Source organism: Ambystoma mexicanum, chromosome 6p (genome assembly GCF_040938575.1).
Source record: "Ambystoma mexicanum isolate Mex_15411 chromosome 6p, UKY_AmexF1_1, whole genome shotgun sequence".
Taxonomy (NCBI): Eukaryota; Metazoa; Chordata; class Amphibia; order Caudata; family Ambystomatidae; genus Ambystoma; species Ambystoma mexicanum.
Window position 1 is genome coordinate 1111168024 of NC_090935.1, and position 13505 is coordinate 1111181528.

Below are 13505 nucleotides of genomic sequence, written 5' to 3' on the forward strand. Positions count from 1 at the left end.
GAAGGGGCACAGTTCCATGAAGAGTTGGGAGGACCTGCACCTGTGGAAAGCATCCGCCTCAGTCGTGCAGGATGCTGGCACAAGACTATCTCCCGCAGCTGGCTGCACAGGGATACTTCTGCAGTGGCCTGAGTCTCCTGAAGGGGCACATTTCCATGAAGAGTTGGGAGGACCTGCACCTGTGGAAAGCATCCGCCTCAGTCGTGCAGCATGCTGGCACAAGACTATCTCCCGCAGCTGGCTGCACAGGGATACTTCTGCAGTGGCCTGAGTCTCCTGAAAGGGCACAGTTCCATGAAGAGTTGGGAGGACCTGCACCTGTGGAATGCATCCGCCTCAGTCGTGCAGCATGCTGGCACAAGACTATCTCCCGCAGCTGGCTGCACAGGGATACTTCTGCAGTGGCCTGAGTCTCCTGAAGGGGCACAGTTCCATGAAGAGTTGGGAGGACCTGCACCTGTGGAAAGCATCTGCCTCAGTCGTGCAGCAAGCTGGCACATGATTATCTCCTGCAGCTGGCTGCACAGGGATACTTCTGCAGTGGCCTGAGTCTCCTGAAGGGGCACAGTTCTATGAAGAGTTGGGTGGACCTGCACCTGTGAAAGCATCCGCCTCAGTCGTGCAGCATGCTGGCACAAGACTATCTCCCACAGCTGGCTAGACAGGGATACTTCTGCAGTGGCCTGAGTCTCCTGAAGGGACACAGTTCCATGAAGAGTTGGGAGGACTTGCACCTCTGGAAAGCATCCGACTCAGTCGTGTAGCATGCTGGCACAAGACTATCTCCCGATGCTGGCTGCACAGGGATACTTCTGCAGTGGCCTGAGTCTCCTGAAGGGGCACAGTTCCATGAAGAGTTGGGAGGACCTACATCTGTGGAAAGCATCCGCCTTGGTCGTGCAGCATGCTGGCACAAGACTATCTCCCGCAGCTGGCTGCACAGGGATACTTCTGCAGTGGCCTGAGTCTCCTAAAGGGGCACAGTTCCATGAAGAGTTGGGAGGACCTGCACCTGTGGAAAGCATCTGCCTCAGTCGTGCAGCATGCTGGCACAAGACTATCTCCCGCAGCTGGCTGCACAGGGATACTTCTGCAGTGGCCTGAGTCTCCTGAAGGGGCAGATTTCCATGAAGAGTTGGGAGGACCTGCATCTGTGGAAATCATCCGACTCAGTCGTGCAGCATGCTGCACAAGACTATCTCCCGCAGCTGGCTGCACAGGGATACTTCTTCAGTGGACTGGGTCTCCTGAAGGGGCACAGTTCCATGAAGAGTTGGGAGGACCTGCACCTGTGGAAAGCATCCACCTCAGTCGTGCAGCATGCTGGCACAAGACTATCTCCCGCAGCTGGCTGCACAGGGATACTTCTGCAGTGGCCTGAGTCTCCTGAAGGGGCACAGTTCCATGAAGAGTTGGGTGGACCTGGACCTGTGGAAAGCATCCGCCTCAGTCGTGCAGCATGCTGGCACAAGACTATCTCCCGCAGCTGGCTGCACAGGGATACTTTTGCAGTGGCCTGAGTCTCCTGAAGGGGCACAGTTCCAGGAAGAGTTAGGAGGACCTGCACCTGTGAAAGCATCCGCCTCAGTCGTGCAGCATGTTGGCACAAGACTATCTCCCGAAGCTGACTGCACAGGGATACTTCTGCAGTGGCCTGAGTCTCCTGAAGGGGCACAGTTCCATGAAGAGTTGGGTGGACCTGGACCTGTGGAAAGCACCCGCCTCAGTCGTGCAGCATGCTGGCACAAGACTATCTCCCGCAGCTGGCTGCACAGGGATACTTCTGCAGTGGTCGTAGTCTCCTGAAGGGGCACAGGTTCCAGGAAGAGTTAGGAGGACCTGCACCTGTGAAAGCATCCGCCTCAGTCGTGCAGCATGCTGGCACAAGACTATCTCCCGCAGCTGACTGCACAGGGATACTTCTGCAGTGGCCTGAGTCTCCTGAAGGGGCACAGTTCTATGAAGAGTTTCGTGGACCTGGACCTGTGGAAAGCATCCGCCTCAGTCGTGCAGCATGCTGGCACAAGACTATCTCCCGCAGCTGGCTGCACAGGGATACTTCTGCAGTGGCCTGAGTCTCCTGAAGGGGCACAGTTCCATGAAGAGTTGGGAGGACTTGCACCTCTGGAAAGCATCCGACTCAGTCGTGCAGCATGCTGGCACAAGACTATCTCCCGATGCTGGCTGCACAGGGATACTTCTGCAGTGGCCTGAGTCTCCTGAAGGGGCACAGTTCCATGAAGAGATGGGAGGACCTACATCTGTGGAAAGCATCCGCCTCAGTCGTGCAGCATGCTGGCACAAGACTATCTCCCGCAGCTGGCTGCACAGGGATACTTCTGCAATGGCCTGAGTCTCCTGAAGGGACACAGTTCCATGAAGAGATGGGAGGACCTACATCTGTGGAAAGCATCCGCCTCAGTCGTGCAGCATGCTGGCACAAGACTATCTCCCGCAGCTGGCTGCACAGGGATACTTCTGCAGTGGCCTGAGTCTCCTGAAGGGGCACATTTCCATGAAGAGTTGGGAGGACCTGCACCTGTGGAAAGCATCCGCCTCAGTCGTGCAGCATGCTGGCACAAGACTATCTCCCGCAGCTGGCTGCACAGGGATACTTCTGCAGTGGCCTGAGTCTCCTGAAAGGGCACAGTTCCATGAAGAGTTGGGAGGACCTGCACCTGTGGAAAGCATCCGCCTCAGTCGTGCAGCATGCTGGCACAAGACTATCTCCCGCAGCTGGCTGCACAGGGATACTTCTGCAGTGGCCTGAGTCTCCTGAAGGGGCACAGTTCCATGAAGAGTTGGGAGGACCTGCACCTGTGGAAAGCATCCGCCTCAGTCGTGCAGCAAGCTGGCACATGATTATCTCCTGCAGCTGGCTGCACAGGGATACTTCTGCAGTGGCCTGAGTCTCCTGAAGGGGCACAGTTCCATGAAGAGTTGGGTGGACCTGCACCTGTGAAAGCATCCGCTTCAGTTGTGCAGCATGCTGGCACAAGACTATCTCCCACAGCTGGCTCGACAGGGATACTTCTGCAGTGGCCTGAGTCTCCTGAAGGGACACAGTTCCATGAAGAGTTGGGAGGACTTGCACCTCTGGAAAGCATCCGACTCAGTCGTGTAGCATGCTGGCACAAGACTATCTCCTGATGCTGGCTGCACAGGGATACTTCTGCAGTGGCCTGAGTCTCCTGAAGGGGCACAGTTCCATGAAGAGTTGGGAGGACCTACATCTGTGGAAAGCATCCGCCTTGGTCGTGCAGCATGCTGGCACAAGACTATCTCCCGCAGCTGGCTGCACAGGGATACTTCTGCAGTGGCCTGAGTCTCCTGAAGGGGCACAGTTCCATGAAGAGTTGGGAGAACCTGAACCTGTGGAAAGCGTCTGCCTCAGTCGTGCAGCATGCTGGCACAAGACTATCTCCCGCAGCTGGCTGCACAGGGATACTTCTGCAGTGGCCTGAGTCTCCTGAAGGGGCAGATTTCCATGAAGAGTTGGGAGGACCTGCATCTGTGGAAATCATCCGCCTCAGTCGTGCAGCATGCTGCACAAGACTATCTCACGCAGCTGGCTGCACAGGGATACTTCTTCAGTGGACTGAGTCTCCTGAAGGGGCACAGTTCCATGAAGAGTTGGGAGGACCTGCACCTGTGGAAAGCATCCGCCTCAGTCGTGCAGCATGCTGGCACAAGACTATCTCCCGCAGCTGGCTGCACAGGGATACTTCTGCAGTGACCTGAGTCTCCTGAAGGGGCACAGTTCCATGAAGAGTTGGGACGACCTACATCTGTGGAAAGCATCCGCCTCAGTCGTGCAGCATGCTGGCACAAGACTATCTCCCGATGCTGGCTGCACAGGGATACTTCTGCAGTGGCCTGAGTCTCCTGAAGGGGCACAGTTCCATGAAGAGATGGGAGGACCTACATCTGTGGAAAGCATCCGCCTCAGTCGTGCTGCATGCTAGCACAAGACTATCTCCCGCAGCTGGCTGCACAGGGATACTTCTGCAGTGGCCTAAGTCTCCTGAAGGGGCACAGTTCCATGAAGAGTTGGGAGGACCTGCACCTGTGGAAAGCATCCGCCTCAGTCGTGCAGCATGCTGGCACAAGACTATCTCCCGCAGCTGGCTGCACAGGGATACTTCTGCAGTGGCCTGAGTCTCCTGAAGGGGCCGATTTCCATGAAGAGTTGGGAGGACCTGCACCTGTGGAAAGCATCCGCCTCAGTCGTGCAGCATGCTGCCACAAGACTATCTCCCGCAGCTGGCTGCACAGGGATACTTCTGCAGTGGCCTGAGTCTCCTGAAGGGGCACAGTTCCATGAAGAGTTGGGAGGACCTGCACCTGTGGAAAGCATCCGCCTCAGTCATGCAGCATGCTGGCACAAGACTGTCTCCCGCAGCTGGCTGCAGAGGGATACTTCTGCAGTGGCCTGAGTTTCCTGAAGGGGCACAGTTCCATGAAGAGTTGGGAGGACCTACACCTGTGGAAAGCATCCACCTTAGTCGTGCAGCATGCTTGCACAAGACTATCTCCCGCAGCTGGCTGCACAGGGATACTTCTGCAGTGGACTGAGTCTCCTGAAGGGGCACAGTTCCATGAAGAGTTGGGAGGACCTGCACCTGTGGAAAGCATCCGCCTCAGTCGTGCAGCATGCTGGCACAAGACTATCTCCCGCAGCTGGCTGCACAGGGATACTTCTGCAGTGGTCGTAGTCTCCTGAAGGGGCACAGTTCCAGGAAGAGTTAGGAGGACCTTCACCTGTGAAAGCATCCGCCTCAGTCGTGCAGCATGCTTGCACAAGACTATCTCCCGCAGCTGGCTGCACAGGGATACTTCTGCAGTGGCCTGAGTCTCCTGAAGGGGCACAGTTCCATGAAGAGTTGAGAGAACCAGCACCTGTGGAAAGCATCCGCCTCAGTCGTGCAGCATGCTGCCACAAGACTATCTCCCGCAGCTGGCTGCACAGGGATACTTCTGCAATGGTCGTAGTCTCCTGAAGGGGCACAGTTCCAGGAAGTGTTAGGAGGACCTTCACCTGTGAAAGCATCCGCCTCAGTCGTGCAGCATGCTGGCACAAGACTATCTCCCGCAGCTGACTGCACAGGGATACTTCTGCAGTGGCCTGAGTCTCCTGAAGGGGCACAGTTCCATGAAGAGTTGGGTGGACCTGGACCTGTGGAAAGCATCCGCCTCAGTCGTGCAGCATGCTGGCACAAGACTATCTCCCGCAGCTGGCTGCACAGGGATACTTCTGCAGTGGCCTGAGTCTCCTGAAGGGGCACAGTTCCAGGAAGAGTTGGGAGGACCTGCACCTGTGAAAGCATCCGCCTCAGTCGTGCAGCATGCTGGCACAAGACTATCTCCCACAGCTGGCTAGACAGGGATACTTCTGCAGTGGCCTGAGTCTCCTGAAGGGACACAGTTCCATGAAGAGTTGGGAGGACTTGCACCTCTGGAAAGCATCCGACTCAGTCGTGTAGCATGCTGGCACAAGACTATCTCCCGATGCTGGCTGCACAGGGATACTTCTGCAGTGGCCTGAGTCTCCTGAAGGGGCACAGTTCCATGAAGAGTTGGGAGGACCTACATCTGTGGAAAGCATCCGCCTTGGTCGTGCAGCATGCTGGCACAAGACTATCTCCCGCAGCTGGCTGCACAGTGATACTTCTGCAGTGGCATGAGTCTCCTGAAGGGGCACAGTTCCATGAAGAGTTGGGAGGACCTGCCCCTGTGGAAAGCATCTGCCTCAGTCGTGCAGCATGCTGGCACAAGACTATCTCCTGCAGCTGGCTGCACAGGGATACGTCTGCAGTGGCCTGAGTCTCCTGAAGGGGCAGATTTCCATGAAGAGTTGGGAGGACCTGCATCTGTGGAAATCATCCGCCTCAGTCGTGCAGCATGCTGCACAAGACTATCTCCCGCAGCTGGCTGCACAGGGATACTTCTTCAGTGGACTGAGTCTCCTGAAGGGGCACAGTTCCAGGAAGAGTTAGGAGGACCTGCACCTGTGAAAGCATTCACCTCAGTCGTGCAGCATGTTGGCACAAGACTATCTCCCGAAGCTGACTGCACAGGGATACTTCTGCAGTGGCCTGAGTCTCCTGAAGGGGCACAGTTCCATGAAGAGTTGGGTGGACCTGGACCTGTGGAAAGCATCCGCCTCAGTCGTGCAGCATGCTGGCACAAGACTATCTCCCGCAGCTGGCTGCACAGGGATACTTCTGCAGTGGTTGTAGTCTCCTGAAGGCGCACAGTTCCAGGAAGAGTTAGGAGGACCTGCACCTGTGAAAGCATCCGCCTCAGCCGTGCAGCATGCTGGCACAAGACTATCTCCAGCAGCTGACTGCACAGGGATACTTCTGCTGTGGCCTGAGTCTCCTGAAGGGGCAGATTTCCATGAAGAGTTGGGAGGACCTGCATCTGTGGAAATCATCCGCCTCAGTCGTGCAGCATGCTGCACAAGACTATCTCCCGCAGCTGGCTGCACAGGGATACTTCTTCAGTGGACTGAGTCTCCTGAAGGGGCACAGTTCCATGAAGAGTTGGGAGGACCTGCACCTGTGGAAAGCATCCGCCTCAGTCCTGCAGCATGCTGGCACAAGACTATCTCCCGCAGCTGGTCGCACAGGGATACTTCTGCAGTGGCCTGAGTCTCCTGAAGGGGCACAGTTCCATGAAGAGTTGGGAGGACCTACATCTGTGGAAAGCATCCGCCTCAGTCGTGCAGCATGCTGGCACAAGACTATCTCCCGCAGCTGGCTGCACAGGGATACATTTGCAGTGGCCTGAGTCTCCTGAAGGGGCACAGTTCCAGGAAGAGTTAGGAGGACCTGCACCTGTGAAAGCATTCACCTCAGTCGTGCAGCATGTTGGCACAAGACTATCTCCCGAAGCTGACTGCACAGGGATACTTCTGCAGTGGCCTGAGTCTCCTGAAGGGGCACAGTTCCATGAAGAGTTGGGTGGACCTGGACCTGTGGAAAGCATCCGCCTCAGTCGTGCAGCATGCTGGCACAAGACTATCTCCCGCAGCTGGCTGCACAGGGATACTTCTGCAGTGGTTGTAGTCTCCTGAAGGCGCACAGTTCCAGGAAGAGTTAGGAGGACCTGCACCTGTGAAAGCATCCGCCTCAGTCGTGCAGCATGCTGGCACAAGACTATCTCCAGCAGCTGACTGCACAGGGATACTTCTGCTGTGGCCGGAGTCTCCTGAAGGGGCACAGTTCCATGAAGAGTTGGGTGGACCTGGACCTGTGGAAAGCATCCGCCTCAGTCGTGCAGCATGCTGGCACAAGACTATCTCCCGCAGCTGGCTGCACAGGGATACTTCTGCAGTGGTCTGAGTCTCCTGAAGGGGCACAGTTCCATGAAGAGTTGGGAGGCCTTGCACCTCTGGAAAGCTTCCGACTCAGTCGTGCAGCATGCTGGCACAAGACTATCTCCCGCAGCTGGCTGCACAGGGATACTTCTGCAATGGCCTGAGTCTCCTGAAGGGGCACATTTCCATGAAGAGGTGGGAGGACCTGCACCTGTGGAAAGCATCCGCCTCAGTCGTGCAGCATGCTGGCACAAGACTATCTCCCGCAGCTGGCTGCACAGGGATACTTCTGCAGTGGCCTGAGTCTCCTGAAGGGGCACAGTTCCATGAAGAGTTGGGAGGACCTGCACCTGTGGAAAGCATCCGCCTCAGTCGTGCAGCATGCTTGCACAAGACTATCTCCCGCAGCTGGCTGCACAGGGATACTTCTGCAATGGCCTGAGTCTCCTGAAGGGGCACATTTCCATGAAGAGGTGGGAGGACCTGCACCTGTGGAAAGCATCCGCCTCAGTCGTGCAGCATGCTGGCACAAGACTATCTCCCGCAGCTGGCTGCACAGGGATACTTCTGCAGTGGCCTGAGTCTCCTGAAAGGGCACAGTTCCATGAAGAGTTGGGAGGACCTGCACCTGTGGAAAGCATCCGCCTCAGTCGTGCAGCATGCTGGCACAAGACTATCTCCCGCAGCTGGCTGCACAGGGATACTTCTGCAGTGGCCTGAGTCTCCTGAAGGGGCACAGTTGCATGAAGAGTTGGGGGGACCTTCACCTATAGAAAGCATCTGCCTCAGTCGTGCAGCATGCTGGCACAAGACTATCTCCCGCAGCTGGCTGCACAGGGATACTTCTGCAGTGGCCTGAGTCTCCTGAAGGGACACAGTTCCATGAATAGTTGGGAGGACCTGCATCTGTGGAAATCATCCACCTCAGTCGTGCAGCATGCTGCACAAGACTATCTCCCGCAGCTTGCTGCACAGGGATGCTTCTGCAGTGGCCTGAGTCTCCTGAAGGGGCACAGTTCCATGAAGAGTTGGGAGGACTTGCACCTGTGGAAAGCATCTGCCTCAGTCGTGCAGAATGCTGGCACAAGACTATCTCCCGCAGCTGGCTGCACAGGGATACTTCTGCAGTGGCCTGTGTCTCCTGAAGGGGCACAGTTCCATGAAGAGTTGGGAGGACCTGCACCTGTGGAAAGCATCCGCCTCAGTCATGGCGCATGCTGGCACAAGACTATCTCCCGCAGCTGGCTGCACAGGGATACTTCTGCAGTGGCCTGAGTCTCCTGAAGGGGCAAAGTTCCATGAAGAGCTGGGAGGACCTGCACCTGTGGAAAGTATCCGCCTCAGTCGTGCAGCATGCTGGCACAAGACAATGTCCCGCAGCTGGCTGCACAGGGATACTTCTGCAGTGGCCTGAGTGTCCTGAAGGGGCACAGTTCCATGAAGAGTTGGGAGGACCTGCACCTGTGGAAAGCATCCGCCTCAGTCGTGCAGCATGCTGCCACAAGACTATCTCCCGCAGCTGGCTGCACAGGGATACCTTTGCAGTGGCCTGAGTCTCCTGAAGGGGCACAGTTGCATGAAGAGTTGGGAGGACTTGCACCTGTGGAAAGCATCCGCCTCAGTCGTGCAGCATGCTGGCACAAGACTATCTCCCGCTGTTGGCTGCACAGGGATACTTCTGCAGTGGCCTGAGTCTCCCTGAGTCTCCTGAAGGGGCACAGTTCCATGAAGAGTTGGGAGGACCTGCACCTGTGGAAAGCATCTGCCTCAGTCGTGCAGAATGCTGGCACACGACAGTCTCCCGCAGCTGGCTGCACAGGGATACTTCTGCAGTGGCCTGAGTCTCCTGAAGGGGCACAGTTCCATGAAGAGTTGGGTGGACCTGCACCTGTGGAAAGCATCCGCTTAAGTCATGCAGCATGCTGCCACAAGACTGTCTCCCGCAGCTGGCTGCACAGGGATACTTCTGCAGTGGCCTGAGTCTCCTGAAGGGGCACAGTTCCATGAAGAGTTGGGAGGACCTGCACCTGTGGAAAGCATCCGCCTCAGTCGTGCAGCATGCTGGCAGAAGACTATCTCCCGCAGCTGGCTGCACAGGGATACTTCTGCAGTGGCCTGAGTCTCCTGAAGGGGCACAGTTCCATGAAGAGTTGGGAGGACCTGCACCTGTGGAAAGCATCCGCCTCAGTCGTGCAGCATGCTGGCACAAGACTATCTCCCGCAGATGGCTGCACAGGGATACTTCTGCAGTGGCCTGAGTCTCCTGAAGGGGCACAGTTCCATGAAGAGTTGGGAGGACCTGCACCTGTGCGAAAGCATCCGCCTCAGTCGTGCAGCATGCTGCACAAGACTATCTCCCGCATCTGGCTGCACAGGGATACTTCTGCAGTGGACTGAGTCTCCTGAAGGGGCACAGTTCCATGAAGAGTTGGGAGGACCTGCACCTGTGGAAAGCATCCGCCTCAGTCGTGCAGCATGCTGGCACAAGACTATCTCCCGCAGCTGGCTGCACAGGGATACTTCTGCAGTGGCCTGAGTCTTCTGAAGGGGCACAGTTCCATGAAGAGTTGGGAGGTCCTGCACCTGTGGAAAGCATCCGCCTCAGTCGTGCAGCATGCTTGCACACGACTATCTCCCGCAGCTGGCTGCACAGTGATACTTCTGCAGTGGACTGAGTCTCCTGAAGGGGCACAGTTCCATGAAGAGTTGGGAGGACCTGCACCTGTGCAAAGCATCCACCTCAGTCGTGCAGCATGCTGGCACAAGACTATCTCCCGCAGCTGGCTGCACAGGGATACTTCTGCAGAGGCCTGAGTCTCCTGAAGGGGCACAGTTCCATGAAGAGTTGAGAGGACCTGCACCTATGGAAAGCATCCACTTCAGTCGTGCAGCATGCTGCCACAAGACTATCTCCCGCAGCTGGCTGCACAGGGATACTTCTGCAGTGGTCGTAGTCTCCTGAAGGGGCACAGTTCCAGGAAGAGTTCGGAGGACCTGTATCTGTGAAAGCATCCGCCTCAGTCGTGCAGCATGCTGGCACAAGACTATCTCCCGCAGCTGACTGCACAGGGATACTTCTGCAGTGGCCTGAGTCTCCTGAAGGGGCACAGTTCCATGAAGAGTTGGGTGGACCTGGACCTGTGGAAAGCATCCGCCTCAGTCGTGCAGCATGCTGCCACAAGACTATCTCCCGCAGCTGGCTAGACAGGGATACTTCTGCAGTGGCCTGAGTCTCCTGAAGGGGCACAGTTCCATGAAGAGTTGGGAGGACCTGCACCTGTGGAAAGCATCCGCCTCAGTCATGCAGCATGCTGGCAGAAGACTATCTCCCACAGCTGGCTGCACAGGGATACTTCTGCAGTGGACTGAGTCTCCTGAAGGGGCACAGTTTCATGAAGAGTTGGGAGGACCTGCACCTGTGGAAAGCATCCGCCTCAGTCGTGCAGCATGCTGGCACAAGACTATCTCCCGCAGCTGACTGCACAGGGATACTTCTGCAGTGGCCTGAGTCTCCTGAAGGGGCACAGTTCCATGAAGAGTTGGGAGGACCTGCACCTGTGCAAAGCATCCACCTCAGTCGTGCAGCATGCTGGCACAAGACTATCTCCCGCAGCTGGCTGCACAGGGATAATTCTGCAGTGGCCTGAGTCTCCTGAAGGGGCACAGTTCCATGAAGAGTTGAGAGAACCAGCACCTGTGGAAAGCATCCGCCTCAGTCGTGCAGCATGCTGCCACAAGACTATCTCCCGCAGCTGGCTGCACAGAGATATTTCTGCAGTGGCCGTAGTCTCCTGAAGGGGCACAGTTCCAGGAAGAGTTAGGAGGACCTTCACCTGTGAAAGCATCCGCCTCAGTCGTGCAGCATGCTGGCACAAGACTATCTCCCGCAGCTGACTGCACAGGGATACTTCTGCAGTGGCCTGAGTCTCCTGAAGGGGCACAGTTCCATGAAGAGTTGGGTGGACCTGGACCTGTGGAAAGCATCCGCCTCAGTCATGCAGCATGCTGGCACAAGACTATCTCCCGCAGCTGGCTGCACAGGGATAATTCTGCAGTGGCCTGAGTCTCCTGAAGGGGCACAGTTCCAGGAAGAGTTGGGAGGACCTGCACCTGTGAAAGCATCCGCCTCAGTCGTGCAGCATGCTGGCACAAGACTATCTCCCACAGCTGGCTAGACAGGGATACTTCTGCAGTGGCCTGAGTCTCCTGAAGGGACACAGTTCCATGAAGAGTTTGGAGGACTTGCACCTCTGGAAAGCATCCGACTCAGTCGTGTAGCATGCTGGCACAAGACTATCTCCCGATGCTGGCTGCACAGGGATACTTCTGCAGTGGCCTGAGTCTCCTGAAGGGGCACAGTTCCATGAAGAGTTGGGAGGACCTACATCTGTGGAAAGCATCCGCCTCGGTCGTGCAGCATGCTGGCACAAGACTATCTCCCGCAGCTGGCTGCACAGGGATACTTCTGCAGTGGCCTGAGTCTCCTGAAGGGGCACAGTTCCATGAAGAGTTGGGAGGACCTGCACCTGTGCAAAGCATCCACCTCAGTCGTGCAGCATGCTGGCACAAGACTATCTCCCGCAGCTGGCTGCGCAGGGATTCTTCTGCAGAGGCCTGAGTCTCCTGAAGGGGCACAGTTCCATGAAGAGTTGAGAGGACCTGCACCTGTGGAAAGCATCCACTTCAGTCGTGCAGCATGCTGCCACAAGACTATCTCCCGCAGCTGGCTGCACAAGGATACTTCTGCAGTGGTCGTAGTCTCCTGAAGGGGCACAGTTCCAGGAAGAGTTCGGAGGACCTGTACCTGTGAAAGCATCCGCCTCAGTCGTGCAGCATGCTGGCACAAGACTATCTCCCGCAGCTGACTGCAGAGGGATTCTTCTGCAGAGGCCTGAGTCTCCTGAAGGGGCACAGTTCCATGAAGAGTTGAGAGGACCTGCACCTGTGGAAAGCATCCACTTCAGTCGTGCAGCATGCTGCCACAAGACTATCTCCCGCAGCTGGCTGCACAAGGATACTTCTGCAGTGGTCGTAGTCTCCTGAAGGGCACAGGGCACAGTTCCATGAAGAGTTGGGTGGACCTGGACCTGTGGAAAGCATCCGCCTCATTCGTGCAGCATGCTGGCACAAGACTATCTCCGCAGCTGGCTAGACAGGGATACTTCTGCAGTGGCCTGAGTCTCCTGAAGGGGCACAGTTCCATGAAGAGTTGGGAGGACCTGCACCTGTGGAAAGCATCCGCCTCAGTCATGCAGCATGCTGGCAGAAGACTATCTCCCGCAGCTGGCTGCACAGGGATACTTCTGCAGTGGACTGAGTCTCCTGAAGGGGCACAGTTTCATGAAGAGTTGGGAGGACCTGCACCTGTGGAAAGCATCCGCCTCAGTCGTGCAGCATGCTGGCACAAGACTATCTCCCGCAGCTGACTGCACAGGGATACTTCTGCAGTGGCCTGAGTCTCCTGAAGGGGCACAGTTCCATGAAGAGTTGGGAGGACCTGCACCTGTGCAAAGCATCCACCTCAGTCGTGCAGCATGCTGGCACAAGACTATCTCCCGCAGCTGGCTGCACAGGGATAATTCTGCAGTGGCCTGAGTCTCCTGAAGGGGCACAGTTCCATGAAGAGTTGAGAGAACCAGCACCTGTGGAAAGCATCCGCCTCAGTCGTGCAGCATGCTGCCACAAGACTATCTCCCGCAGCTGGCTGCACAGGGATACTTCTGCAGTGGCCGTAGTCTCCTGAAGGGGCACAGTTCCAGGAAGAGTTAGGAGGACCTTCACCTGTGAAAGCATCCGCCTCAGTCGTGCAGCATGCTGGCACAAGACTATCTCCCGCAGCTGACTGCACAGGGATACTTCTGCAGTGGCCTGAGTCTCCTGAAGGGGCACAGTTCCATGAAGAGTTGGGTGGACCTGGACCTGTGGAAAGCATCCACCTCAGTCATGCAGCATGCTGGCACAAGACTATCTCCCGCAGCTGGCTGCACAGGGATACTTCTGCAGTGGCCTGAGTCTCCTGAAGGGGCACAGTTCCAGGAAGAGTTGGGAGGACCTGCACCTGTGAAAGCATCCGCCTCAGGCGTGCAGCATGCTGGCACAAGACTATCTCCCACAGCTGGCTAGACAGGGATACTTCTGCAGTGGCCTGAGTCTCCTGAAGGGACACAGTTCCATGAAGAGTTTG